At 32.0% G+C, this 25,466-nt stretch overlaps 1 protein-coding gene across 14 annotated transcripts in view; it reads right to left on the bottom strand.

The window, feature by feature from the left end:
• Positions 1-25,466, bottom strand: part of LOC148627840 (plasma membrane calcium-transporting ATPase 2-like) — a 107,970-nt gene extending 82,504 nt beyond the window's left edge. For 8 of the 14 annotated variants that reach the window (XR_015921643.1, XR_015921640.1, XR_015921641.1 and 5 more), the window contains exons 1-3: positions 25,375-25,466; positions 23,197-23,260; positions 7,611-7,671 (exon numbers count right to left, since the gene is read on the bottom strand). The gene's annotated coding sequence lies outside the window, so the exon portion shown is untranslated. Of the gene's footprint in view, positions 1-5,356; positions 5,479-6,430; positions 6,680-7,610; positions 7,672-12,180; positions 12,204-13,858; positions 13,929-23,196; positions 23,261-23,947; positions 23,990-25,374 lie in introns of those variants that run through there. The other 6 variants (XM_088579982.1, XM_088579999.1, XM_088580007.1 and 3 more) reach the window with 6 other exon arrangements.

A 25,466-nucleotide genomic window follows, 5' to 3' on the forward strand; every position in this document is an offset into this window, starting at 1 on the left:
AAAAGATGAATCATTTTGAATTATCATACCATGCTAAACATTTTTTAGTCATAACTACAATAAAAAGTTATATTTTAAAACTCTTGTATCATGAACATCAAGCACAGAATAAAAACTTTTTCTTTCATCACTCAGAACACAAAAATTGTAATTTTAATCATTCATCCATGAAACTTTGACAAATGTTACATACAGATGTAAAGAAAACATCAATAGCCAATGATATAATCCTCACACCCAAATACAGCAACAAGTAGTAATCTAAACCTATCAAACTATTGTACAATTCCTGCAAGATAATTCAGAAACGCAATGCACGTAAAAACCATCTGTTCTTGGTTAATGCACCGCATATTTTCTTCTTCAGCAGCAGAGCAAGCACATTACAAAAATATACATAACCTTTCTCTTCAATAGTAATTAGTAAGAACTAATAGTCTTGGTTGTCTAAACATTGAGAGGATGTCAAGGACATTCATGTCAAATTCGTTCATTTCACCAAATGTATAATTTGAGGTATAAATTTAATCAAATTTGTAATAAAAATGCTGCAATTCTTCAAAGACTTTTTCCTTCAAGGGGCATTCAACTTATTTTCCCTAGCTACAATGATCCTGATAAATTATTTCTGAAATTCTAGATGTAAATTACATTTAATTTTGCAGACTAATAAAGCATTTGCCTACTTTGGGAGTCACTAGCATCCTTGAACTTCCTAAAAGGGAAACAGCTTATTCTGTTAAGAAATTAGAAATTATTTTAAATAAAGAATATCAAGTCAAATGTACATTGAAATCTTGACTTTAGGAGGCCTTGACCTTCAGAAAGAAAGCCACTTTTGACCTACATCTGAATCAAACATATCATTAGCAAAAAAGTCAAACTGCAAAATACATCTGACACCTTAAAAACTTGGTCTTGAATACTGTTATTGTATTCATGGTTGTCAATTTTCCTTTTAAAAAACCACGCAAAAACCAGGCAGTAGGTTGTACATGACAATTTTGTTTTAAAAAGTTTCATCCATTTCATGTAACAGATGCATCCTTTTTCAAAGTTGAATATTTTGATAAACAGCAACGAATAAAGCCAAAAGAAAGCACGGAAATTCAATGAAAAAGGGAGATAACTCTTTTTTCGTGTGGAAAAGTTGGTTGCTTTGTAAGGGAACTTTAAAATTGTTTTCCAAGCCACAATTTGTCATTTAAAAAAAAAATTTTTTTACTATGACATACATATGAAAAAAACATTACATTCAAACAAAAAATTCAGTGGGACAAAATTTAGCCTGTGCCAACCATATCATAGGACCTTCTTGATTTTTACAGGGCAACCTCTTAATATTCAAGGTTATTTTTGGCAGATTTTAAAAGAATATATTCAGTTACTAACTTTCTGTCCTTTTTTTTCTTTTAAAAAAAAGTGTTTTATAGTGTCAAAATAAATTTGGCTAGTACATTTTTTTTCACACTATTTTGACCCAGGCTTAACTTAATGCATTTACACTAACTGTGTTTTATCATACTGAAATGCCTTGCCAATTAACAGCAATGTAACATCCTATTTCTGTTGTCTTATTATTAATATCTTCATTGCAGGCAATTAAAAACATTTCTGTTGTCCACTGCTGTTCTTTCAGTTCCCAAGTTCATAACAGCTTTCAAGGACCAGGTTAGATTTGAGGCCAGACTCTGCATAATAAAAATTAAAGAGAGTGAGCAGTCACTGAAGGATACCTCCTATTTACAACTGGGACTCCAAACATCTAAATATTGAACAATTTCCCTTCCAAACAAGTATCTCAAGATAAATATGCTTACACATTCAACCAAACCTAATACAAATGCTAATTAGAATCCACTAAAGAACATTACAAAAGTTAAGCTTACATGGTACATAGACTGGTAAACTGATACCCATGGTAATTCCAACTTTTCTCCCAAAAGGTGTGTTAACAAAGGATTATAAACGGTTACATAGCCAAACTCTCACAAGCCCCGTACCTTACATTAAAAGGGGATGGAACATGGTGATTCCCACTTTTCTCCCAAAAGGTGTGTTTACGAAGGATTATAACTTAGAAAAAAAAAACGGTTACATAGCCAAAATCTCACAAACCCCTTACCTAACCTTAACAGGGGGATGGTTAAGGCCTTATAAAACTAGTTTAACCCCACCACAGATTTAATTAACCTGTCTACAGTCATGAGACGATGGTCATTAATGTGTCTTTGAGTTGTTATAATACTTTTTAGTTTGATGCTGAAGAATCGTCATTGTTCAGTTTCCATGGATTTTATTACTACTTCGTTGTCATGGCCTTACAGAGCTTACTTAAAGATGTGTTTACACTTATTGAAGAAATTTTGGTGATCTCTGAAAGTATTTAACATTTCGTATTCAAGTTGTACGCTTGTGCATTGGTCACGCTTCACCATATCTTTTTCTATTTCATGAAAATGCCAGCCCAAGACCTTAGACCAACTATAATTTGATTCCAAGACAATAATCTTACAAAGTATGAATACCATATGACATCCTCTGAGGGCTTGTATCTACAAGTAGGAAACAAATATATTACTGCATTCAAAAGGACCATTCCAAACAGACACGATTTACCAGTACAGATAGTGGATGAAGATATATTAGAAATCATTTCAATGAAGACATAAATACCTATTCCATATTAAGAACTTAATGACTAAAAAACTAGTATAATCTTAAATCTCTAGTATATATAGAAAAATGACTTAACAAGGAAAGCATGCGACTACATGTGTGCTTAAGTTGTAACCATGAAGAACTGTAGGTGTTTCCTAATAATTTAATATCACATGTTTTCCTAAGGTACATATAACAGTACAGCATTACATGAGAGTTAGGCAACAAAATGAATTATTTCATATTGAATTTTGAACAATTTTTTGGCAGACTGAAAAACTAGGGAGCATACTGCTTAATGTCCCCATGAATCTCAATGTCCTAGGCCTTTTGAAATAAAAAAAAAAAAAGTCAATTAGTTAACTAATGGTCTATCCATTTTATTCATTGTATTGATAAAAGCTTACTTTTCACTAGGTCCTATTCAAACTTTTGGAGAATTGATGCTACCCTCTTCACCTTTTTGTAAGGCTTTTCCCATTAAGTTGGTCTAGTGTATGTTTCAAGGTAGTATGTTTTACAATTAAGAGAATGCAAAGACACAGTATTGTGGCTCATTATTGACTTGCCAAAGTCACTCGTCTTCACTGCAGTTAGCGGTAGCATTATTGGAGAAGTTAAATACATAGAATTCCAGTGTCATTTAATAAAGAAGGACTTGTAGCAAGTATAAATTAAGTTCGTATCAAATGATAAGCTCAGCAAAATTTACCACATTAAGGATAACAAGTGCAGGAAAGCCAAACAACATTTATTACCTTAGAAAGATCCGGAGCATATAAAAATCAATCTTCTATGAACTGATACCTCATACTCATTTAATACATGTACATGATTCAAGAAACATTCAGAGATAATGAACTTGTTCAATATGTGATCAATGATGAAGGAAATATTAATATCTGACCCAGCCAAAAATACATTAGTGAGTATTTCTAAACTCAAAGATTGGGAATCATACCAAATTATTTACCTTTAGAACATGTATGTCATCCATCAATTAGTTAAACAACCAATAAATATTTGATAATTCAACTACTGGACATGGCTTACTTCCAATAACATTATGTTATGTCTTCTGTCAACTGCTCCATGCAATACTTATGTAACGACTTCAGGATGTGCAGTGATAGCATCTTTACAACATCTGTGCTAAGAACTAACTAGATACATGTGTATAATTTCCCCTACATGAATTACATTTTACAAAAGGTAATACGCATTGTATTTTAATTACATAGCAAAATGTCTTAGCTTTTACATCTGGAATACCCAGATCTTTTTGAACATTGACAATACTAAAATAGATTAGTGAGTACCATTTACTGAAAGCACAATGCACAGTGAAAAAATCACAAGTGTCTCAGGTGGAAACACCCTTAAAAAACCAAAAACAGGACAAATTTTTCAAAATTAAAAGGAATACACTGGTTGGATCATTCCTGACTTTGAAATTCCAAAAATAGAAACTCATACATGGAACTGCCAGTCCCTCTTGTATCTTGCCTCAGAGGACATGTTTGCCCTTTCTGACTTCTAGCCAGGAGGAATTCTAAAAAGTGCAACAATGAAAAATTCTTATTTATGACATGCCACCACTACTTACTTGCCCTAATGTACACCCGCAAGTTTCAAAATGGACATGAGTATTATCAACAACATTACCACTATAAAATATCTATTCAAAACAACTACATGCTTTTTTATATCTAATGCTTTAAAAAGAGTACATCTTAAGAAAAAAGTGAGCCTTCTTCAATAATTGGGGCAAGTTCTTTACTTCTTATACCTGCAATAGCTGTATAATGAACAGAGAATCATAGGCAGGCTCCCCCCTCCTTATGCTCGAAATACAGAATTCACGAGGAATCTCTGGAGCACCCCCTCCCTCTATGGAAATTTCTGGACCTGCGACATAGTATATTACAGCTCAGTATACACTGTAGAGAATTTCATTCTAGTCCATAGTCATAGCTGAAAACCTGTACAAGGGCTTGCTACACGCACAGCTCAATGGATATTGGTTTATAGTACAATATGTATGTGTACTTTATAAACAATAATTGAAGAATGTATTTATGACAGTTTGTACTTGTAAGTATGGCTCAAAGTAGAAAAAAATGGAATAAAAAAATTGAAACTACTAGGAATTCTTTAAACTCTCAACATCTTAGATAAAAAGATTAGAAAATGATCCTACTGAAAATGTTCTTTTCACCAACTGATGAATAATCTATTCACAATAAACCTTCTACACACACACAATGGAAACAGCTACCTGCAATTAAATCTTATGAAACAAAATCCATCTTTTTTACCTGCATCACATATGTACAAACACTATGTTTCTGGTTAACCTCCAGATTACCTTCTTAATCTACAACCATCTGCTCAACTGGTTGATTATTTTCTTTTCTCCTTGAAATATATAAATCCACAACCCACCACTAACATAATTGTAAAGCCTTACTACAAAAAACTGTGAAGTTTTCAATACAAAAAGGTTAATTTCAATGGCATTTTAAGATAAGAGTTTCCGATATACAAAAAATGAGTATGTTTATTGCTCCTTCATTACTGAGAAAATTATGTACATATGTATATATTTCTTGCAAGATTTGTGAAAAAAAAAATCAATCAATTTTTGTTAACACAGCAAATTAATAGACTCCAGTGTAATGACTTGCTTATTTACCTTGAAGTAAAAGGGTTAAAGGTGTAAAAGAACCTCATAATGTTTTAACTCCAGAAGAAACACAGACACAGTCAGTTTTGTGAATCCATATTACCAGCAACTACTATTCAGGGGAGACAATCTAAGCACATAAATTAACAACAAATCATTTATAGTTGGCAGAAAATATCTGATCATAAAATGACATTTAAATATTAATTCATGATACTTTAAATATGTTTATAAAATTATCTACTCATGCATGCCATTCCATTCAAGGAAGAAAAGATGTAGATTTTTTGCTGACGACAGGTTTCTTTTATAGACGCAAAGTATTTTAAAACAAGATTTAAAAATACTATATTTGTAAGTTTTAAATGAGTCTTATTATGCAGTGTGTTCTGAGTAAATCAGGTATAACTGAGGATCTAGATAGAATTACAAAATATGTTGGTATTAGGGATTACTATTGTTCATTGAGAAGAAATTCTTGAAGATACATTGTTCACATTTTTAACCCAATTTTTATGTGAAAAAAAAACTTTTTCACATATGTTATTTTGTGTAATGTACATTAACACATGGTCTAATATGATGTCACCGACAACATTAGGAAAAAACAACACTGAATTTAGAACTAAATATTACATTGTGATTGACCTAAGGATGACCATGCATTTTTGTTCCTTGGATCTTAAGACAAAGTCAATGCCCAATGTATTTAAAACCCTTTCATGGAAGAAAAACAAAAACATACTACAAATAATTCTTTCCAGTATTTTGTAAGAAAACAAACCGACAATGAAATTTGCTACAAATACTGTACATATCAAATGTTACAAAAGAGACTGTGGATTATTTCAGAACAAAAGCAACACCTTCACAAATATTCTAGTTCTTGCCCTGTTGTCAAGCTGGTTTACAGAAACCTGTTACACTACTGAATAGAAAAAAAAATATAAACAAATATACTAGATAATCAATAGCTACACAACCTACTGCCAGAATCATAATGAGTTGAAACCTAAAAATAGACCCAATGCCATCACTATTCCCTAGCCTTTGAACCTCAAGAATTTAGTTAATGACACTTACCAAATCAAGAATTAATCCATAAGAAATAGAAATGAAATGCAATCTTGAGATGAAATTAACATAAATTCTGCTGAATCAATAAATTTTCCTACTGGTCATTTGCCGACAGATTTATTCACTACTAAAATACACACTTTACTGTAGGTGGAAAAAATATTATTGTGTATATATCCTAATTATTATTTCTGAAGTTGTTCATTTCACTATGGAAACCAGTACTGCATTGTAGTAACAATTCTTGTCATGTGCAGTACCCAAGTCAGGGAGAAATTCTTTTGATCAACCTGAGGCAACCAGTGGGGGAAACTAAGACACCAACAAATGGAAAATGGAGGGATTTAATACTGATTGTGTAATAAAGTATTTGCATTCTTTATATTGTATTGTAGATGAAACCTGATAGCAGACTGTCAATTATGATTAATCAATATTTATGTAAAGGGCCCTATAAAGGGAAATTACTTTCCTACAGATATAGATATGAATAATCATCCATCTGACTTGCATTACTTATCATTAATCCAAAATCAATATCTGTTTCTGAGCAAGATTAAAGATATCATCACATCATTGTAAACAAGAGGACCTGGTACATTGTGTATATTCATTATACAAAATGAAACTTCAGTGTGTAGCTAAGTGTGACTTAATGCACACTTATAAAAAAATGGGTTTTTAAAAAATTTGAACAGAAAATTCAACAAAATTTGAGATATATCATTTCTACTAATTGAGAACTATCAAGTGGCGTCACATTATTCAATTTTCATGAAAGTAAATAATTTTTCTATTGAGGAGGGAAAAGACTAGTGAATTGTGATCAAAAATATGTAAGTCTATGTATATTTCTCTAAACAAGAGGTTAATTTATGGATTTTTCACCCTTATTCACTTATTCGCTAATTTTACTTCAGTACAAGTACATTTCATACCCAAATTCTAGACAGAAAGAAAAAACCATAGAAACGTATAATTAGTTTTTTTAGTTTTTTTCAAGAAATTTTTTAAGCTATGTAATATAGTAAGGTATAGAACAAACAGCCCTAACAGGAGAAGTTGAACAGAAAACCTTGGCAGCATGCCTCTGCTCTAAACTGCACCTAAACCCTTTGGCACTAAGCAGAATTGTCACTTAGTATTTCAGTCTATCAGTCTCTGATTCAGGTACTAAATTACTTACTTCTTATTCAGGAAACAGATATAATCTAGTGTTTACTTCTTCTTCCTCTATGGATACCTCCCTGAAAAAAAAGAATACTGACTGTGCAAAGAGAAATAACTGTGAACAAACTAAATTCTAAGAATTACCATGTATATATTTTTTTTAAATTTTAAAGTAAAACAATAATTTTAGCACAGAGAAATTGATAACCACAGTTACAGTTAACTTTTTATTATATAGATAGCAGTCATTTACTGCATGGTCCCAGTGTAATTTTCTTCGATAATTCACACTGTGAAATAAATTCAGTAATTTCACTCTCCCACTTTCTCCCACCAAAACGTCACAACGTGAATATCTATCCGCTGTTCACAAAATTTTAAATTTATGTTGAAATTAACAATGAATAATGGAGGAAATCTACATAATAAACAGGATAATCAATTGGTTATCGGGAATAACCAAAATATGATCACTCATGCCAAGAACGCATTAAAATTTCACTCGTATGTGGAACAAGTTCCGCAGACTCACTAAATCTAGGCATTCTTCGGCACTTGTGATCATATTTTGGTTATTCACTCTTTCTAATTAATTATCCTATTATTAATTATTGACTTGGAATGAAAAATTTGGCTAGTTTCTAGGAATATTTTAAAAACCTATAGTTTAACATCATTTTGCAAAATTAAATAAAATTATCTGTGGGGCATTGCTTGAATCAAGCTGCTTGATACGACTGCAGAGGTTGAACCCTGACCAGTTGGGGTAATTAAATACTTGTCTATTCATACACTAACTTGATACAGCTTTGAATTTGATAGTGATTAGACATTTGACACAGAATAAGAATTTGACCTTTTTTTTACCAGTCACAACTCCAAAATCAATCCCAACCTATCTTTGGAGGTATGGTACTTTGTGGAAGAATTTCTAAGAGATCCCCTTCTACTCACTTCATCATCAAGAAATCAGAACAATTTTCATTCTGGCCCCTTTATAGCACCTAATTCTTAATTGGCTCAAGTCACAACCCTAAAATCAATCTCAGTCTCTTTTGAGGTAAGGCAACTTGTAGTATAATTTAAAAGAGATATATTTACTTTTACTCAAGTAGTATGAGCATCAGAAAAATGCCTGCTTCAGGCCACTTTTGGCCCCTAATTCCTAATTTGTTCAAGTAAATTTTAAAAAGATCCAATTAAGTAATTATTGGGACATCAGGAAAATGCTTGCTTTTTGATCCCTTTTTGTCCTTCATTTCTAAATCATTCTAGTCGTAACCTAAAAATTCTGTCTTAGTCTGACCTTTGAAGTAAAATTAAATACATTCATTCGCTATTACTGGAATTAAATAGATTAATTCTATGAAATGCTTGTTTTTGGTCCCTAATTCCAGAAAGTTTGGGCCATAACCCCCAAAATCTATACCAACCTTCCTTTTGTGTTACAAACTGTATTAAGATCATCCAACTAATATCCATGCTTTTGAACGAAAACCATTTCTACTGACCACGATGCCCATGCTATACCATTTTATCACAGCAATTTTTTGTGGTTAATATGAAAAACATACTCTTTTGGTTTTTTTTTTCCAATACCATGTATTGCTTATTTCTTTGATTTTCCAAGAGAGTAAATGATATCTTGAAAAAAGAACAGGTAACAGATGTCTTGGTATATTTGAATATCTCCACCGTTGGTGCAAAACCTATTTGAGTATTCAAGCCGAAGAAAATCATGCCCCATTAAAAATGACAACAGTTGAATTCTGTCAAAAATCAAGACACAAGGACTGAAAAAATGTAACTTAATTGTAGAGAGTAACAACAGAAAAAAAAACAAGTATACAGAACCAACAAACAGACAGACAGACTGGAAATGATTTTGTGAACTTCACCTAATTAAGTATGTTAAATGTCAGCTCAAAAGACAGTGAAAAAGAAATGATCAACAAAGAAAACACTGACAATGAAAAGTAAACACACTATTTCTACGCCAAATGATGTTTCAATTGCATCAGGGTTACTGACAACATTAGACACTTAAAATAGTGATTCAATCCAAGCAGATAGGTGAAAAATGATTAGGTGTCTGTTTAGGAGCCTTCAAATTAAAACACAATTCAATAATTGACAAAATTCATTACCACAGAGCTAGGCATAAAACCAGAAGGAATGTGTCAACTTCTAGATAGCACTTAATTACAAAAACATTTCATTTTACAGAAGTTTAGGCATTGTGTTCACTAGGACTTGAAAGTTTTGTTGTGGAGTCGCTGTATAATTAGTGATGCTACTGATTGATTTTCTCTATAATTTACATTTTATCCTGGAAACTGGATTGCTTAAATGTCGTTTAAGTGTGAGGAAAACAAATTGACTGTGAATTAACCAGCTACATACAAGAAACTAGTGAATAACATTTCATTGATTTGGTCTAGCCAAGCAAACCTATTGAGTAGGCTGAATGCCAGATTCAAGTTATCCTTAAATGCCCTTCCTAAGCCATGGAGTTCATTCACTTAATTAGAATCAAACATGGTGGGCTATTTTTGTGATAGAATCAGAGCTGAAAAAACTTTTGTTTGCATTCTATAGGATATGTGTGAATGATTATGGTTGTACAGTAAACAAGTCAAAAAAATTTACAGATACAGTTTTAATGCTTAACTCAGCATTTCTTTAGGTTTCAAACATTTAACAGCATAATATATGTATGCTGAACAGCCCCATACCATGAGGTGCTCGAGTACCAAGTTTCATTATGATGTGGCTCAACCTTGATCAAGACGAAAAACTCAATAAAATCCCAGGATATATAGAATATGGACTGGCATATGCAAGGATGATTTTACGAGGTCAACAAACTAAGTGGAAATTGGCAAAATCAAAAGTAAATATACAATAAAAAAGGAATCGAAACGGTAAAATCTAGATTTGAAATAGTGGAAATCCGCTAAAAAAAAATGGAAGAAAATCATCCCTACAGATGTACATACTGGAAGATTAACAGGTGACAGGTCAGGCTATGGCAAGATGGCAAGATGGCAAAAAGTCTTTGCTAAATTAGCAATTACATGACCAGGACTTAATTGACCAACAATTATCATTTTTTTGTTGCAAAACAGAAATTGGCCATGCATTTTAACAAAGTTCTTGACAAATCTGAGACATTATCCTCTTAAAAAAACTTCAAGAGAATACCATTATTCCCATTTTAGAATGAACATGAGGTTTCCGATTCTTATGTTAGTAACTTAGAAGAACAAATTACATGCCATATCTTTTTAGATAGAGTAATCAAGGGAACCAAGGTTATAGCGGTAATCAAAAGAATGTAATCCAGGGACAAATCTGACATGGAAAACAGACATACACAACACAGAACATACAGTAACTAAATCATACATACAAAGTAACAAAAGCAAATGAGCAACTCGGACTCCATTAAAAACTGGGAGCATGGACCAGGTACACCAGTAGGGTAAGCGTCCTCTGCTTTTCTAGAAACACCCGACGAGTTGCTCATAGAAAAGTCAAGTCCGGGGTAGAGAAACGAGGAAAGGAAAACTATGACCCATTGAATAAAACAGTTTTCATGGTGCAGATGGATACACCATAACGATCCACGAGTTCATGATGACGACCATAGAACTTTCGTAATGATGACTTCAACCTTGTAGCAACATAACCCAGTTCCAGAAGCCTATTTGTTAGAGTTCTAGTGCGATACAAAAAGTCTGCATAGTTTCGGCAAGCTCTGGCATAACGTATGAGTTGTGATATGAACACTCCATACGCAGGGGCTGAAGATAACTCTAAAAATGCATAACATCAACTATAACATAACAGTGGGACACAGTCAAATCCTGACAAAAAAATTTCCAATTTCTAAAGAATACCATATCTTACATTTTTTCATCATTAGTTGGCAGAGTTAGAAATAGTAGCCTGCCTGCCAGCCCGAGACTTGCTATTTTTGGGCAGGGCTGGCTAATTTTAGCAAATATCTATATAGCCATATAGTAAATATATCAAAAAATTGTATTCAGGACTGGCTAGAATTTAAGTGAGTTTACTATCCTGTAGTTGGAAATAACTTCAATTGAAATAACCGAACTCTTAGTTATACATGTATATCATTACACATGCACTGTTTATTTCTTAATTGCAACCACAAAGCTGTAACGCTATCATTTGTTCATGATTATTTACAATAAAAATTTACAAGGAAAGGATAAATAGAAGAAGGTACATCTAGTGCAATGAGTCACGATTTCAGTGACTTATGATTAAAGTTAATGAAAATCCTTGCCAGCAATCCTTACGCTTTTATTTTATTGGTATTGATAAATGATAAATAAATACAACTATCGTCTAAAGACAGACGAAGTCAAATACAAAGTAACAAGTAAAGATCGACAGAAAATATTGATAAATGGCTAAAAAATACAAGTTACATCAAAGAAATAGACAAAATCAAATAACTAGCCCCGACCAACTGAAAGGTATTGATCCCAAAGATAAATTGTGACCCTTGACATTTAGCTCTATATTTATAGTCAATTTCACAATAGTCAACTTACTGACACTCTCCTACTATTGCCTGGTTAACCAAGATTCGACACAAATCATATGACTCATCATGTTCCTTATGTCACAAAAATTTCATTACGTCAAATCCTCACTGATACTTTTAAAATTTGAGTAAGTCAATATCATCGAGAACTTGGCATTTAATAATTCTGTGTTTGTCAAGTATTTCATTACCAGCTAAATTTAGATTTAATAAATTATTCAGGAAAAATATTACTCAAATATAACATTTACAGCTTTTAAAAGGGAAATGAAAGGAATGGCGGATAGAATTTATCTAATGATGCAACAGGATTACCATTTCATTTCAATGCCATTACGTATAGGGTCGAAACGGTCTGATTAAAACAAAGAAAACTGATCATATACATGTATATCTTACAACTCTTCTCAAACTTAAAAACACAGGAATTTGAATTCATTAAAATATCATTTGGACTCTTTTAAATCTTGTACCAGGGATTTAGGAAGACAAGGACCTTCACCTAGTAAGTAATGAGATTCCCCCAATAAGCAAGACAATGACCATAACTAGGAAGAGTATAAGCAATCAAGCATATATGGAATCTATTGTCTACTTTTTTTGTTTTGAAATATTCATGCAAGTCCCAGCAGATTGAGGGACTCTATCCTTACACAATCATCTTTTATAGCACTTGACAATCCAGAAATTAGCTCAAAAAACTTTGTTCATATCTAATTATTTTCTTTAACATGGCAATTGTTTATACTATTTACTCTCTGGAAGGTACTTACACTGATACTTCATTTAGTCGACTGATGGAAATGGGTACAAAATACATTATCAAAAAAAAATAAAAAAATAAATAAATAAATAAATAAAAAGTTTAAGATCTCATGTGTCCCAAAATCTTGATTAATACATCAACGATCAATTGTGTTTCCCATCTAAAGGGTTCAAATATACTTTCTAGGTGAAAGGTCTTGGACTTTTTTTTTTCATTCAAAATGAAATTTCCACCAGAAGAAAGAGAAAGGTCCTAAAGAACTGGTATAAGTAAATGTTAAGTATAGTAAAAAAAATGTAGTCCCAAGACATACATGTAGGTAAATAGAATTACAATGGTCTTGGACCTCAAACCAGCACTAATTTGAACCCCAGATTCAGTATACTATGCAAATATCATAGCAATCTGTTTTGAAATCCCAGCTTTTGTGGAAGGAATAAATGTCAAGAAAACAAAAGTAACGACTGCTATGTCAAAACTGCAAATCATTAGAAGAATTTATTACAGACATTCTTAATTTTTCAAACCATTTGCCTTTCCATGTACCTCAGCTGAAGGCACCAGAAAATTTGAAATTCATTTCAGCAAACAATACTGAAGAAATATCCAGTGCATAACTTAGCAAATCACAGAAGATTTATGAAAGATGACAAAAACAAAAACCAAATGGAAATAAAAACCGTATTGCACATCTTCTCAACACTGCATATACAAGGCTATCTAGATGTACATGTATACATGTGTATTGCATGTCTACTCAACACTGCATATACAAGGCTATCTAGATGTACATGTATACATGTGTATTGCACGTCTACTCAACACTGCATATACAAGGCTATCTCGATGTACATGTATACATGTATGTTTAATTATTTGATCAGTAAGCACTGAATTATCTAAGATGATCAATATTTACCTCTAATTTCTGTCAAATATCAAACAAGTCTAACAATTGTTGTTACTTTCAGTATATATAAATATCTTCAGAGTTTTACGTCATTATATGCTAAGATTAGTAGTTTTGGAAGCTTCCGATTATTTAAAGTGTTATGTGTGTATAGGGATGTGACTATTAATAGTAATTAACCACAATCTAGGTTAACCAGAGCTCACACGACAGACAACTAATAAAATTTTGTTATATTAAGTATTAAGTTCTAGGCCAGACTTTTGAAAGTCCATAAATATTCATTAAAAAATCTGACAGTGGGAGAAATGTAGTTTAGTGCACACAGTCTGCAAGTTTTAGCAGGGGCAGATACAGCAATTGATTTAAAAGAGGGTTCCAATATAAAATTTATAAAAGGTAGAAAAGGTTGTTTCTGGCTTTTATATAATCCATATTTTCCAACAAAAGATGGGGTACCTATCCCTGGATCTTGTTTGGATGTGATAGTGCTGACCGTCATTCACTACGCTAATTTGTATGGATAAAAAATGCATGGCAATAGGTCAGTTCTATTTAGAACAAAACTAGCTTTACCTTAAGCAATCGAATAAAATATACATATAAAATATTATGTGATCTTAATCTTTATTTGATATCACTTAACATTAGTTTTAACCACAAGGCAATAGTCACATGAATAGCAGGAGTTTTCTGCTTTATAAAACTATACAAACATAACAAAATGCTCTACTATCTATCTAACATTCAACATTAAAAAGTAATAAGAACTAAGAAAGTCAATTTGTTGGTATTTTCTAGCTAACTGGTGCAGCTTTCATTTTTTATTTCTTTCAAATCGCTTTGTAAAGTTGACTTTTCCTTTTACAAGTATGCATGTTAGGATGATTCTATCATCTTCTTGGGAAACATACGTAAACTGGAATATATGAGAAGAAGTTGAAAATAAAAACTGGTAAGCTTCAATGATACTGTAGATGTAAATAACTGGAAAGATAGAACCTACCTAATAAAATGGAAGTATGGACCATACAGCACATACAAAGATTCAAGAAATATTTAACAAACAAAACTTTAGACACTAAATAGAATGATTAACAACAACAGTAAGGTCTCATATTTTAACTGGGAATAAGTCAAAAGTTCTTGTTTTCTTTATTTTTGTTGGTACCCCATTTAGACTGCTGTAGCAGTTTGTCTCATTGTGATGTTAACACATCCAGAATAAGGGCAGAATACCTTGGTTAACCCATAGTTCTTCTGTCAAAGTTTAGTAACATTCTCCTAAATGTTAACATAAATATTTATTGAGATTAAAAACTACAAAATTGTACAAAATGGGAAGTTTCACTACAAATTGATTTGTGTGAGCTAGAGTGACTGATTCAGTATTCATCAAACAGCAGTATAGCAGGCCTCCCCAAAATCAATACCACGTCACTGTGACAAAATATTTTATTAACTCTGGTATGTAAATACTTTCTGCTGTCAGAAAAACCTGATTGGATAAGAAAATGAATTGGATATTCCATCATCATCAGATATCCCTGGGGTCAAATCCTTAGTAGGGTAATAAAATAGAACCCCATTTTAACCTTTTTTTGTTAACTTGATAATTAGTAGCAATTCACAGAAAATCGTTTTACTACCACAAAGGATTACTCGATCTTATATACATTCTAGCTAGTCCAGATAAAAGCTTACCAAATGTACTGACAATGAAGGCTTGCATTTTCAGATTCACTAGTAGCTAAGATGGCAAATCTTTCTAATTCAAATCAAATCCTTCACGCTGCTTTCTATATGCGTATCATCTTATTAGCAGAGTTCGTGCCCATGCCTGGTGGTCAACTTATAACAATACATGTTCTCACAGAACTTTTTCTTGAAACCAACCTTTGTCAGTTGTATCAATCAATTGTATATTAAATTTGTCAGAGTTATATCTTATGAGAAGTACACTACAATGGGAGAATCCGCATCTTGAGAAGAAGACAAAATGATTTGTTCTATGAATTTATTTATTTCTCTTTTTCAAATATTTGAGACCCATCTGCATAACCATACCATACATAGGTATGGCGTGTGAACATATCTGATATACTCTGGCAGCATCAGTAAAATCTAATCTGGTTCCCTGGTCAATATCATAAGCGACCCAAAAATCGCCAAAATATAGATAGGTCACCACCGATGAATATGCACTATATATGAGTAAATTGTCGCTTATGAAATAAAATTAAAACAAAGATGAAATGATCTAAAATTAACTTAATTATTTGTGCATTTGTAATGGAAGATGATATAAGTATTTAGAAAAAAAACACTTAAACGTATTTCTTTTAAATTTGAATATTAGAATGTATTAAGTAAATAAAATAACGTCATTTTTGCTCAGCCAATCAAAAGACTGAAGACAGTCACTGGTGACCCAGTGTTATATTTGAGAACAACTTGTGGAAAGGAAATGTTACCCAGGCTTCCAGCTTACTGTCAAATCTAATTCCAGTATATTTTTTTATTCTCGCCTTATGAAAGAGAGGTATGTATTTCACCCCATTCCAGTGAGTGATTAAAAATGCACATGACTTCCTAACCAAAAAGCAATGTTCAAATTTCCTCAAGCATTTCCTGTCTTTAAATAATTTTTTATTTCAAATTTCTATGAATTTCATGAGAGAAACTACATCTTTATCAGCCAAGTCTTGATTGGACAAAATCATTTTTCTACACTTGGTAGTAAAATTCAGATTTATGCATGCTTCTTAAAGCTTGCATGTTGAAAATCCAAATTTCACTATCTGGAATAGAGAAATGAATACCCACTTCTGCCTGCCATAAAGGCTCTATATGTAAACAATGCACATATACATCGTACATGTACATCTTCTATTTTATAAAAATGTACATATACAAATATATATTCTATTTTACATAAATGTACATGGTATTGGTATACGTTATAAATTTAATATTTCTACCAAAGATGCCTCAACAGAATCTGACATTATAGTTTCTACAAAATACACCACTGTGGCCAAAGAAAAACACCACAATTCAAGTAAATAATACACTGGGTCAAGATCAATCAGAGAAAAAGACGGCAATATTGATCGATTCCCAACGGTGCTGTCTGATTAGAATTATGAATAGTCTTGTTTGTCACGGTAGCAATAAAGCAAAATTATTATTTAATTCATAGAAAAGATTGGAAATAATGGACAAGCTCTTCATATGTTCCAATTTTCATCAGTCATTTATTACAAAACTGTCATCCCTGTAGTCCATTCTCATGATGACATTCATAATAGCATACCAGCTTCCATGCAATAAACATTCATCAAATATTTTTACAAGAATCACCTTAAAAAGTTTATATCCTTTAAGTACTTGGTATTTATGACCTTTACGATCAATCTGATGCTTTTATTTTATCACCGTTTCTGTCTGACCCAGATACTTGGACTAATACTATAATACATGTTCTAATTTCTTATGCTAATCATATTACATTTTCAGCAAAGCGATAAAAAGAGAGAAAACTCTTAAAATCATTCATTTCAAACCAGTGTAAAGAAAGTAGAAAATTTGTTGAGAATCCAAGGCAGATCAAGGATGTTAGAATAAAAGGCCTGAACAAATTTATTACCGTCTGAGGTGGAGTGGGGTAAAAGGGTTTCAGTACAGTATAAATTTATTAAATAACTTATAGAAATTATTTTTAATTCTAGAGGTGTGTTAGATGTAAGCTGGTCTCCTTCTATGAACCAACACACAATATTGTAGAGCTACAATTGTACATTGCACATCTAATCAGGTATCAAAAAGGCAAATTTTACCCCAATGATTCCACTTACAGAGGAGTAAGTCACTTTTTATATAGGAAACAGAAATTGAATTCTTAATTCCAACCCTCATTATCATATAAACAATTTGTAGAAGACAACAAGAATTCAAGGCAATAGCTCATAAAACATAGTGCATACAAATCTACAAGTGTAAACTTTGGTCATTTTAGGCCTTTAAAAAAAAAAACAACACAAAAACAAAAACAAAAAAAAAAAACAAAAAAACAGAAAAAAAAATTACCTACCTACACATATCTAACTACCTACTTCCAAAGTTGTGAGTAAACCACAAACCAACATTTTTAAAGAATGCCCTAAAATAGAAAAATTTTCTGGAAGACTTGAGGCACTTTGTAAAGACAACAGTTGACAACACCAAAATTATTTTTTTTGTTTGTTTGTTGGGGTTTAACGCCTGAGCAGCAATATTTCAGCTATATTCAGGCAATGAACATGAAGTGGATGATAAAATGAACATGAAATGATGATGAAATGAAACATGGGATGGGACACAAGGATAATGGGGTTGACAAATTTTGATTGCCACTGGAAATAGGGAGAGGTGGGTAGGGTCGAGCAATTTAGCCTCCTGTGGCGGACCCCTATGGTTCCTATTCCGGGAGAATACAACAGTAGGGTTTTTTAACATGTGAAGAACGTGACATCTTTCCCAACACAGTGCACCACTATGGTTTGCAGTCAGGTTAGCACTGCTGCAAGCCTATTCTTTTGACACCCGGACCTGCACGGGTCACACCAAAATTAAGTCAAACATATAAGTTCATTCACCAGTATGGTCCTGTACCAAGTCAGAACCACTGCAGTGGTTTCCAACTTTCCTGTTTTTACCCTGATATTACCATTTGTTAAACAAACTTTTCTACTATTCCCTATGAATACTGCCTAGAGTTAATCAATTTCAGATATATGAAGTTAAATCAATACCTAATGAGAAGCTATAACAAGATCAATGAACAGACAGACAGACAAACAAGTGGGTTTTTACAAGTGCTTGAAGGAATAATTACCATATAGAGAAGCCAGTTCAAGCTGAATTATTCATTTATATGATCACAAGGTCTACAACATAATGATACAGGTTTTTATCTGATACATTTATTTTAATTGAAGATCACTCATCTTCATTGGTGACATGTGTGCTGAGTCATTATTATTTTATTGTCAGTGACCCTGAGGAAGTGGTTCAACATTTCCTTACATATTTGTCCTATTAAGTAGACCACTTTTTTTCAAGAATCTGAGAATGTGGAGGTGCTATCCACCACTGACTATTCAAAATTAACCAAGAGCATTGTGTTTTCAAATTAACCGGTTTCCTGGATTAGTTGTTCAACAGATTTGACTACTGGACAAAACTTATCCACTGGATAAGTCTATTAAAATTGTTGCAAGTTATCCAATGGATAAATATTCATCCAGCAGATAAAAAATTTGAACAAGGAGACTCTTTTTTTTTGAAAATGTCCTACATTATGACAATCATACAATGTACAGTATACAAGAAAGATATTCATCACCTAATGGTTTCAAATATGAATAAATTGTACCAAAAAGTTCTGTCATTTGAATAGTCTTTACTTCACTATAAGGCCAAAGAAATATGATTGTTGGTTCCCCCTAACATGGGAGAAAATATATGACCAGGCAGGCAAGGATTTTTTTTTTAGAGCATTGAACATGAGATGCATTTGATAAGAGGGGATTCCCTCGACTCTCAATCCAATGGTGTAACACTCCATAGTTCTGGATTGTTACAATTACCAAGATGTTATCATTGACTGTAACTTTGTTATGCTGTATTTGCCTATTTTTGGGAGTAACCTCTCTTAAGCAGCATTAAACTTGAAGCAACTATCTTTACTGCAATCTGTCAGAAGAACTCAATTTTTGAGTACATGTACAATTAATGTTTTGTAATTTCTTGTTTTCTGTTGGTTTTGTTTTAGTTTTTTTTTGTCCTGTATATTTCTATTAAATTTTGTCAAAGTTTGTTTTTCTGTTAATAGCATCTTGGTTGCTTTGACTCAAAATAATTATCATGCATGAAAGCAAGATAACAGCTGTGTTCAATTCATTTTAATCAATGCTTTCCATAAGGATGTGCTACAATCACCAACACGTAGCTTGTTATGAGGGAAGCGGCTCCCATGAATATCTGTAAAAATTTCGGCTAAGTTTTTACTATGCAAAAAGTTTTGCATAAGCCGTACCTCACTTGTGTGCGAGCATTTATGCAGATGGATTGGGAAAGCCGATGTGGTAAAGCTTCTGTAAGTTCCTCCAAATTCAGAGAACAGTAATCTTCATTCAAGGTTTGAAAAACGCTTACCATTAAGAAAGATATAATGGAAGCACTTTGGTGACTAAGATCAGTGACGAGAAATAAAATAACATTGTTATAGAAACACTGCGGAAAAAAAACAGGCAGATTTTTTTTACTATTTTTTTTTTATCAAATTTGTAAAAAAAAGAACCCTGCAGGTTGAAAAAGACGCGGGGTTAGGGGTAACCAAAACTCATTTTTCTTTGGCCTAACTGTGAATGATATTAGCCTCTGAACATGTAAAACTGGATTAATTCCTATTTAGACTTAAGCATGCCTAGCAATATCTATCAACTTCTGTGCATATTTCAATCATACAAACATCCCATGTATACAGTTAAATTAAAACTTATTGATCAAAGTACATGTATGTCAAATTTTTCTATACTTTTGTTTAAGTACAGTAAATAGATTAACTACTATACACGTACTTGTAATTCAAGGCTTCATCTAAGAACTGCATTTCATGATCATGTGTTAACCCAGCATGGATCTCTTAATCTCCACATTAGGAACCAGTAGGTAATTAACCTAGGATCCAATTAATTTTTTTTATTTTTTAATTAATACCAGTGCCCTTAAAGGTTTATAACCTTTGATAGATGATCCTGTTTTATGAAGTAACATGGTTTATACCTTACTACAACATCTAGTAGGAAATGAAAGCTTCAATTACAATATGATGTAGAACCTAGCAGATAAAAATGAACACATCTGATAAAAAGACCATCAAACTTTTTCACAAAGTGGTAACTTATTTACATTCATTTTACATTAAACTTGAAAAAGAAAACTGCATGTACCACTTCTGATAATTTGCATTTATTTCACCTTACAAAAATATGATATTGATAGGAAATCCATAACATACAAGGTTGCATCTAAGTTCATACATATCAAAAGGATTTAACGACAGCTTTATTTAAGAACATCTAACTCTTACTTTCATTGCTACCAGAGAAATGAAAAGGTTCATTTAATATAACATCATTTACATTCAGTCAATTTAAATTTACTTGCTTCAGCATACACGATTACCAAGTACAAGGACTTTACCCCTTTGGTTAAGCCATTTACTATAAATTATGTAATACCCAATGTATTACTACATGATATATTAATTAGATCAAACTGTTTTATCACATACATGTACTAACTAACGTATATCCATATTTCATAGCTGTATAGGAAAGTTTTATAAGTTAAACTGCATATGTTCTCAAGTGTTCATACATTGTATAATCATAAGAATTTAAAAGAGATGTGACACCATTTTATTAACATTTATATTTTATAAAACTATTTATACCTAATTAATATGCATAATTGAAAACAAGTAATAATGCTCAATTACCATATATGGAAATACTACGTCATTGGTTTTCAATCTCCATTAGGGTACATTGAAAATATATACAAGTGCCAGAAAAAAATTAATACATCTTCGAAATAGCTTGTATATGTGATGCAGTGGTCCACTGGTCAGTGTATAGGTGCAATAATTATGTTTAGAAAGTAAGAAGACTGAAGTTTTTCTTGTTTCTGTCAGCTTTTCAATTTTGCTAGGCATACATCCCAACGTGGTGACTGCACACTATTTTTAGGACTTGAACACGAGGATACAAGCAAAATAGTGACACTGTGCATTTTTCTTTATTTGACACTGGGTTATATTAATAAACAAGCCTGGCAGATTTAATTATAACCAAGAGATAGTGTGGGTGGCTTCTTTTATCTTTACATTGTTCAGCGACTTGTGACACAGGCATCAATGCAGGGACCCAGGAGCTTGGGTACCAATGTCCATATTTTCTGCGGAGATCAATGAAATTAACTTCACCGTGCTGGGTGGATCAGTGATTCTCCATACACAATTAACAATCGGAAAATACAATGCCCCAGCTGGGTAGGTGTAACATATATATTTCACCCAGAAAAAATCAGACTGACACGGTGTTCACACGGATTTAAAACTACAACTTGAGTGTTGGGGAAACAAAATTTCCCTGAGTATATTTGCAGTCAGAAAAATAGGAAACCGAACTTTATTACCCTGAGAGTTAAATCATTAAAGGGCTTACGACATACACAGGCATTTAGTATACTCTAATGTTATAGATTATAAGACAATCTTGCATGCCCAGAGTTAGAAATAGTAGCCTGCTGTCAGCCCAAGACTGGCTATTTTTTGGCAGGGCTGGCTAATTTTAGCATAAATCTATATAGCCATATGGTAAATATATTAAAAAATTGTATTCAGGACTGGCTAGAATTTGAGTGAGTTTCCTACCCTGGCATGACTTATCATGTACATAAACGTGCCAGAAAAGGTTCAAAATACCAAAAAATATTCAATTCTCCTAATAGGATTCATAATTGTAGTTAAGAGTAAATAACCAGTTACATAAATTCTCAAGTTCACTTAATTGGCATGCTTCCTTTATCTAGAACCAGTATTTGATTTAGAACAACCCACATAAAAATTTTGCTCAAATGATAATCTGGAATCAGGAAAATCAAAATATTACCGAGTTAAAAACCAATATATGATGTCAACATGAAAACTGGAAAAAGGGAGATAACCATGGCAAGCCTTTTGAATACGTGTGCATGTACAGGTCTACCATTCTTCTCTCCAAGCAAATTTAAACTTAGCTACATGTACAGCTGCTACAGCATTAATAGAAACATATAAAGTATAAATCTAAAAACAAGTAAATGATGAGAACATCATTATTTTTCCTGTTTAAGTTGTCTGAAGTGTAAAAACTCATAATCAGTGCTAGGCAAATTCTATGCACTCAATTATGTGACTTATAAATATAACACGTATTATTTTCTACATGTAGATTCATTTCTACATTGGGAGATTCATAGAACAAGCAAGCAAAATAATGATCATTAAACATTATATAAACCAAAAAAAATGTTTAAGGCTGAGTGGAAAGCTTTGCAAAATGTACAATTTTGATATATATATATATTTTTTTTTACATTTATGCAATAAAAGGCAGGAAAAAATGAAATCATGTTCACATGATTATATATATATATATATATATATTTACATTTATGCAATAAAAGGCAGGAAAAAATGAAATCATGTTCACATGATTATATACTCATACATGTACTTTTACAAATGTAACACTTACCTGTCTTTAAAATCCTTTCACTTGGGAATAGGCTGATAAGTAGACAACACTTCACTCTATAAAACTGAAATTAAGATAATGGTTAAAACGATTAGAGAAGTTTTGAGTGACATAAGTCAATTAATTGTGACACATATTACTTGTTTTACATAAATTATATAATCTAATTAATTTTTAATAATTACCTTCTAGAGGAAAGTGTTGTTTAAATTTATATACATGATATTAAATTAAATTGTGCACAGGTAAACTGTACATTTAAAAATTAAAATGGAACATACATAAGAACACTAAAATACATGTACAATTTACATACTATTTGATAAATATTCAGGCAAATCTTAACTGACAATGGGTCAATTCATGTTTGTTAAACAATGTACATGTAAAAGACTATTTAATGTAAATTTCTTGTTTAGCAAATTGGTGATGGGATCAATATAATACATTTGTATTTCAATTTTTTTATCACATGCATTTGTAAAAATTGGTCTGAAAAAAAAATTAACTAGTAGATAATACCATTTTTACCAGCCTGTTATTACATATTTTGCTTACCTGCTAAAGAGAGTTCTAATTTAAATTATAATTTAAAGTTAAAAAGATGAGTAAACCCAGAATAAAAGACTTATAAGCTGTTATGTCAGTAATGTGTTATAATCATGATCTTACTACATGTTAATGTTTACAATATTATTGATCTGACTTTAATTTTCAGAGCAGATTTGATAAAAAAATGTGCAAAACATACCACTTTAAGAAGTAGCCACTATTTTTTCCAAACATGTAAATCCTGTAAAAGCATTAAAAGTAAAGCTAGTAAAGGGAAACAGGTAGGGAAATTTGTAATCTACAATACTACATGTACTGTGAGATATACAGTGACTGATCACTGACAGAGTGGTACACCACTCTCAGAGAGGTAGCCATTAACAGTATTATTTATTATGATTTCTTACCTTTTCTTTTTGGAAGTGGTTCAGCATAACCTACCATTCAAATCCTTTTTTTAATCAGGAAAAATCTTTCAATCAAAAAAATTTGGGGTTACCGTACCACTTTGTCAATGACCAGTCATGGTATATGTATGATTCTTTCTGTGCTGTACATGTGTGAATTTTGCGCACATTTACAAAAGTGTAGAAATAAAGCAACATGAATAAATTAGCACGGAAAACACGTGAAAAATGACATACATAGGAACAAATAATCGAAGCGGCCTATATCAAGTGATTCCAAAATTTTTAAACTGGAAAAATCAAGGTCTACCTTTATCCTACATGTACATTTGTACATTGTACATCATGTTACATGTACATATAAAAAATGGCTATTTTTTTAAACTGAAGAACTTGTACATTTTTATAAATTTGACAAATGTATATGTACATTAATATATTTTTCTCAGTTTGTAAAACAATAAGATTTCAATACACACTGAAAAAAACTTAAAAATCAGTTAAAGAATGTTCTGAATTTTCAATTTTTATATATTTGTAGTTTATAAGAAAAAAAGGGAAACTGACCAAAACCATAGTATTTCATATAATCTGCTAAAAAATGAGAAAAACAACTTAAATTTCAATTTCTAATGGATTACAATCCAAGTTAAACAAAGAATTTGTTCTTTACCAAAACATTAGTATGTTTTGGGTTATAAGATGTTGGTTGACTGATGTACATGTACATTCTAACTACATGTTTTAATGTTATCAAGCACAATTTCCATCATGTGAACAAGAAAATGGTACAGATAAGTACAAATACAAAATGCCTATTATGATGGGATTTTTACCCATGTATTTAAAGCAGTGTACACATGGTAGTGGGTAAAAATACTACCATTAAAAGGGAAAAGGGGTACCTAATCCTAACCTATGAAAAGCACATAGCACGAATGACACAATCTAGTTATGCACATATGTAACACATGCACATTATACGGCATATACAGGAACATGGATGATATTAGCTCATTTACCTATATGTTGTACGTTTTTAGACATGAGATGAATGTTTACATTTTCTGGAGCAAGCAAGGCCGGTAGCAGAGCCGATCGCTGCAGTAAAGCAAAATATAAGAGCACGACAAATTTATGATGGTCATGTTCATACGAGAAATAGTGTTTGAGGGATATGTTCTACACGCTTAATTTGATAAATTTTGCAAAAAGCTACCTTTTTCGCAGGTTGACCTCGAGGATCTTCCCTTCCGTATCGATTTCAGTCGTTGTAAAAGCCATTTTGATTGGCTATTTCCTCTCTCTTTT

Source organism: Perna viridis, chromosome 1, assembly GCF_037379345.1.
Source record: "Perna viridis isolate PV_CMFRI_1.1 ecotype Kerala chromosome 1, ASM3737934v1, whole genome shotgun sequence".
NCBI lineage: Eukaryota > Metazoa > Mollusca > Bivalvia > Mytilida > Mytilidae > Perna > Perna viridis.